General features: G+C 34.2%; 1 non-coding gene across 1 annotated transcript; it reads right to left on the bottom strand.

Annotated features, from left to right (window-relative positions):
• Window positions 1–5,665: 5,665 nt before the first annotated feature.
• On the bottom strand, window positions 5,666–5,738 carry TRNAG-UCC (transfer RNA glycine (anticodon UCC)). Its single transcript has one exon. It is a non-coding gene; the product is annotated as a tRNA-Gly (tRNA).
• Between the last annotated feature and the right edge of the window lie 489 nt (window positions 5,739–6,227).

The following is a 6,227-nucleotide window of genomic DNA, read 5'->3' as shown; positions in this document are numbered from 1 at the left end:
GAACCTGAGCAGGATGAGGCAGGCATCTGTGCAGCAGAGGGCAGTGGTGGCAACAGGAGATTATTTACATACAGAGGGATTGACAAATACAGTACATATTCTGAAGCTAGTAGGAGTTGGGTTTCTCACACTTAGAGAAGGGAAAGGGAGAAAACAAGGACAAATCCTTCAATAGAATTGAAGACACTGATGTTAACTCAGGTATTTTAATACATACAAAGAGACAAAGACAGAGAGAGACAGAAAGAAATATAGATACAAATGTATGTGTGGAAATATAGAATTAATATAGATGTAAATGTATGTATGTATCCATGTATGTACATACACATACACCTTAGAACTGTCTACTGAGCCTAGGAAGAGCATACCTTATTAATAAGTGCTACCAGATCTCAGTTTCTAAACATCTGGAATGGAACTTAAGATCTTTGGTGGACTAGCTGACTGAGTCAGGGAAAGTAGAAAAAGGGCCTGGAAAATCTTACTAATGCCAGCAAGAAATAAAGTGCTTAAAGGACAATTTGGACATGTCAAAAGGACACAGAAGCCATATTGAAGAGTCTCCCTTTGGCTAAATGTAGGACAATTTGGGCATCAAAATAAGTAAATTTACTAATCTAAACAAATAAATGAATGTATCAAAAGTTTAGTAAAGAATGGAATGTTTACACCATTTTAAAACACTCCTCTACAAAATTCTTAATCACTGCAAAAGTAAAATGAGTAATTGTACAGTGGATAAGTCTGGCAGACATAATTTTAAACACATAATCAAAGTTAACATTATGAATAATGAGACAAATCAAAATCATGGGCCTCCTGTAAGGAACAAAACCTCATTTCTGTGATATTCTTTCTAAATGTGCATAACTAGAATCTAATCAATAGGAAATATCAGAAAAACCCAAATTCATGGACAGTCTACAAAATAACAGACCTGTTATCTTCAAAAGTGTCAAAGTTGTGAAAGTCAAGGAAATTGATACTACTCAGAACTTTCCAGACTATGGATCCAGTATGAGATAATGAATTTTATACTTTCCACAAAATACTGTACATTAGAAAATTATCCCTAAAATCAAAGGATTTAAGCAAATTTCAGTTATTTTAGCATAATGCTCTTTTCATATTTGTGAATTAGAATTTTTACTTTGCAATGAAGGATTTTTTACTAATGAATTATATAACCACAACATATAGATAATCAAAGCTAAAGTGAATAGCTTGTTTTAGAAACACAGGCAGTGTTTATTTTTCTTATTATATACTGTAAAGGTAGAATATTATAACTATTTTTACTACTGATAACAATTCAGATATTATTTTCACATAGCTAAAATAATCTAAGTTAAAAAGACAGTAAAATATTTCATCCCATTAACATCTAAACCACACACAGTTGTATAGTTATCTTTGCAACTTTACTACAGCTAATTTTTGAAAGAATATTTCTATCAAAATTGATTTTTTGCTCAGTTATAATTAGCAACTTGAACTTTTGTCACCTGAAAGTAAGATAGTAGCTGCCTACAACAGCAGTGCTTTGATTTTGTACCTTGACAGTCATTTGAATTATTTTTGTATGGTTCGATGGCTTTTTAGCCAAAAATAGGATTTATAGCTTTTGTCAGTTCTGTTCCATTGTTCTTACATTACATGATTAAAAAGTGAGAACTGTTTTCAAAATGATAAATGATATAAGAGCATGACCAATTATTTGTCATCACACAAGATAAGTTGCTAGTATTCAATGTCTTCACTTGGGCTCTACTGGACCACATATAACCTCTTTGGGTTGTCTCATAGAGCACCTAAAAGCATTTTAGCCTACTGATTCAGGAAACCTATATGTCAAGCAGAAAAAAATAAAACCACCGTTCTCAGGTTTGTGTTTCTCTGGAGGAAGAAAACAGTTTGATGCAATTTGTCAAAAGCTGGAGTGGTACTTTAATGGACAATTTACTTTAAATAGCTGCCATTACTGCAGAACAAAGGCCCTTAGCCTGAGATAAAAAAAATTCTTTCCAATTGGTTTTACTCAGATAGATTTAGTTCCCTAATATTAACTAAGGATATCTACCCTTTCACACTCCTCATCTATCTAAAAGTAATAGTAAAAACTTCTGAGTTTCTGGGGTTTCTTCATCTTTAATATGTGAAATGCAATCAATCCCCTAAATACGGCATTCTGTTCAGACACCTGAGATAAGAGGCAAATCAAGGAAAAGGACAATGACACAACAAAAAATCCAAACTTCCTAAACTCAAAAGAGTTTTTCAGTTCTTGGGTAAAAGTCCCAAATAACCTTAAAATTTTTATTAATATATTTATATGTAAAGATATATATGTATATATGTAATGTAATTATCAAATAAATGAAAAATTGAAAGTTTTGACATTAAAAATTTAAGAATATTTCTATTTTACTTTAAATTCAAATTTATAAACTACTCTAATATATTTCATAATGGTCATATTAGGAATTTTAAGAAACACCTACTCAAATTTCAAACTTGTTCCTTTATATTCTCCTGTCATGATTAATTCCATGTTAATATTTGCAGTATTTGAGAGTTTACTGAAAACAGTACCATTATGATTCTGTCTATGTTTTCTTCCTGCTCCAGACTCCTTGGTTCAAAGATTAATCCCAAGTGGCAGAAGGCAAGAAGTGCTGAATATGGACATGTGTGTTTGCCTGAAGCTGACCAGAGTCACACACACTGTTTCTGCAGTGTGAACTGAAAAAGTGGAAAAGTGGCCAGCTGCCCCAGAAACAGTGAGGAACAAGAAAAACTGAAGGGGTTCAAAACAGGAATATGATATAATAGATGAAAACAATCTGAAATTTCTGTCCATCTTTCAAGGTATGTCTCTCCATGCATAATTAACCTTTTATGAAGGATTGTACAAGAAGAAAACTCCAAGAGACACAAATCAACATTAATGTTCTCAGTCCCAGTCCCCATTAGTTCACTGTTGCCTGTAAGGATGTGCTGAGAGCATGAGTTAACTAGACTTGATAGGCTAATGTTAGCTCATATGAATACTGTATATGTTATTTTCAAGTAAAATGAATGCACACATTAATACCTACATCTAAAATGATTAAAGTTAGCTTGTGAAGTACTAGAAAGGCAAAATTTTATATTTATCACCCACTTCTATACTCTACATAACAACACAATCAGAACTGAAAGTTCATAATTTTCTCTTTCCATACACCCTGCAGAGAAATGAATGCCTGGATAGCATCTACTTCAAAATGTAAACTTTCTCTTCATTAAATGGAATTCTGCTCCATTTAGGAAGAAACAAACCATTGATACACACAACGACATAATTTTGCTGAGTAAAAGAAGTCAGACTAAAAGAGTACATATTACATGAACCCATTTATATAAAAATCTCAGAAAATGCAAACTAATCTATTATGACAAATTATTGACACATAATTGACAGGGAAAAAATGTGATGGTTTGATATAGGTATACACTGTAAAATGTTTACCACAACCAAGTTTACCCACACACCATCATATTACAGTTAACATTTGTGTGTACGTGTGTGTGTGTGTGTGTGTGTGGTGAGAACACTTAAGATCTATTCTCTTAGAAAATTTCCAGTATACAATACAGTATTTTACCTTCTCAAAACTCTACTAGGTGGCAGCGTCATCTTGGCCATAAAGAAACTTAGTGACCTAGCCCTCTTGACTTTGTTTTCAGTTACTCTTTTCAATTACTCCTTCTTGAATCAATGTCAAAGTAAATTTATAAAGCAGTAAATTTAGTTATGTTGTATCTAATTACCAGAATGATACAATGTCTTTCAAAGAGCAATTTTGACCATTCCCACTAGACACAGGCACATACACACATTTCTGGGGGAAGAAATTAAACTGAACCTACGGGTGTGGAGAAGTAGTCCATTTTGCAAAACTATTTTGTAACCCAGCCATTATGTAGAACCTTTCAATCTGTGGCTTCTTATTATCTTTTCAGCCATGGACTTCATTTCTGACATGTAGTTTACCAACACTAAACAAATGAGTACTCATTGCCAAGCTCCAGGCACTGTGCTGTTCTGGGACAGAGCAGTGGGTAAAAGAAGACATACTTTCAGGAGCTTACAATATATGGAAGGGAGTACAAGATTTAAAAGATTTTAGGGCTTCCCTGGTGGCGCAGTGGTTGAGAGTCTGCCTGCCGATGCAGGGGACACGGGTTCGTGCCCCAGTCCGGGAAGATCCCACATGCTGCGGAGCGGCTGGGCCCGTGAGCCATGGCCGCTGAGCCTGCGCATACAGAGCCTGTGCTCCGCAATGGGAGAGGCCACAACAATGAGAGGCCCGCGTACCGCAAAAAAAAAAAAAGATTTTAACACCCAAAACAAATAATTTTGAGAGTGTACATTCAGGGTGCTATGGAAGCATATGATAGGAAAGAGCAAGAGGATATATTATGTAGCATCTTGCTACCCCAAGTACCAGCACACACACACACACCATGGTCCAATAGCTTTGGTATCACCAGTAAGCTTTTAGAAATTCAGAATCTCAGACCCTACCCCAGACCTACTGACCAAGAATCTGGATTTCTGCAACATCTCCAGGTGATTCACATGTACACTGAAATTTTGAAAAGCACTGTCCTAAAGCCAACTGAAATCTATACACACACACACATACACACACACACACACACACACACACAATAGATAAAAGGAATCAAATTTAATTAACTTTGAAATAACGTGGTAATTCCTTGTTTATCATTTCTAAATAAGGAAATTTTAGCTATTTTCTTAGCATATCAGATTATTTTTATCTGTCAATCAGCTAATTCAGGAAGGTAGATAAATTGAGATGCTTAGACAATCAGTGTAAATCAATCTCATGAAATAATTGGCAGCTTTTTTCCTTTATTACATACTATGTACCAGGAACTTCTCATATGCAACCATAATCTCATTTAATCCTCAGTTCAGATAAGGAAAGTAATATTCCTTTTCCAATAGGTAGTAAATTCATGTAAAGCTTTGTTTCAAAATCAGGTTTGCCTGACTTCAGAGTTCAGGCTGACAAAATGCCCTTCAACAACCCTAATTTTCATAGAATGAGACACTAACATTTGTTTGTAAAGAAGTTTATTGTTCCTATTTCACTCATAAGTAGGCTAAACTATCACTTTTAACTGAAAATAATGCTTAGAAGAATTCTAACACTCAGATTCACCAATTTGTTTCAGAAAGTATTAATATTAATTATTCAGTTAACCTTTTAATGTTCTATATGTCACGATGGTTAAACTTTTTAATATTTATATATTATTGTAGACTTCTGCATTAGAATACAGCATTTTATTTTCAACTATGTATTAGATAATTGAATAGGTATCTCAAAGCAAGTAGAAAAAATAGGAAAATAATCAGAAAATTATCTTGCAAATTCAGCTGCAGTTTGTCATTCTTTGGACAATGATTATCCCACCATATAGAGGCATATTAAAACCATATGTAACAGAATCTAGGATGGGACAAAGCATTCATTCCTTTTTTAAAAAATATATTTATTTATTTGGCTGCGCTGTATCTTAGTTGAGGCACACGGGATCTTCATTTGCCACGTGCAGGATCTTCGTTGGGGCATGCGAAATCTAGTTCCCTGACCAGGGATCGAACCCGGGCCCCCTGCATTGGAAGTGCAGTCTCTTAACCACTGGACCACCAGGGAAGTCCATATTCATTCCTTTTAACTGGCATATATTTTTTAAAGCACTTTAATTTATGATCACCTGTACAACTCATTTTCCAAATAAAACATTCCTAAATCATTTTTATGGACACTGATTAAATCAAGAACAGCTGCCACATCTCTACAAATTATCTGAAACACTGTTTTTTGTCCTGCTTTACAGCCAAATAAATGAAAAAGCGGGAATCCTAGTCAAGAACACCACAATATTGCAAAAAACAAAATTGCTCTTAAAACTGAAGCTAAAAGGCCTTTAACAAAAAAATTGGGGTCAGGCCCTTTAGCATGTAAAGATATATCCAGAATCAGTTTAATATGTTCTGTGGTCTGAGAGTAAAAAACAATTGATATCTGATAAATGATGGTGTTGAGAGCACAAAGGTCTTCAGGCATTCACAGCAGTAAATCAATATATAATAAAATTTTTAACTTATCGGGCATAACAAATGGCAACAAACATAATGAAAA

Source organism: Neophocaena asiaeorientalis, unplaced genomic scaffold, assembly GCF_003031525.2.
Source record: "Neophocaena asiaeorientalis asiaeorientalis breed wild unplaced genomic scaffold, Neophocaena_asiaeorientalis_V1.1 scaffold113, whole genome shotgun sequence".
NCBI lineage: Eukaryota > Metazoa > Chordata > Mammalia > Artiodactyla > Phocoenidae > Neophocaena > Neophocaena asiaeorientalis.
The sequence above is the reverse complement of the archived record's forward strand: the minus strand, read 5'-3'. Positions and strand labels throughout refer to the sequence as shown.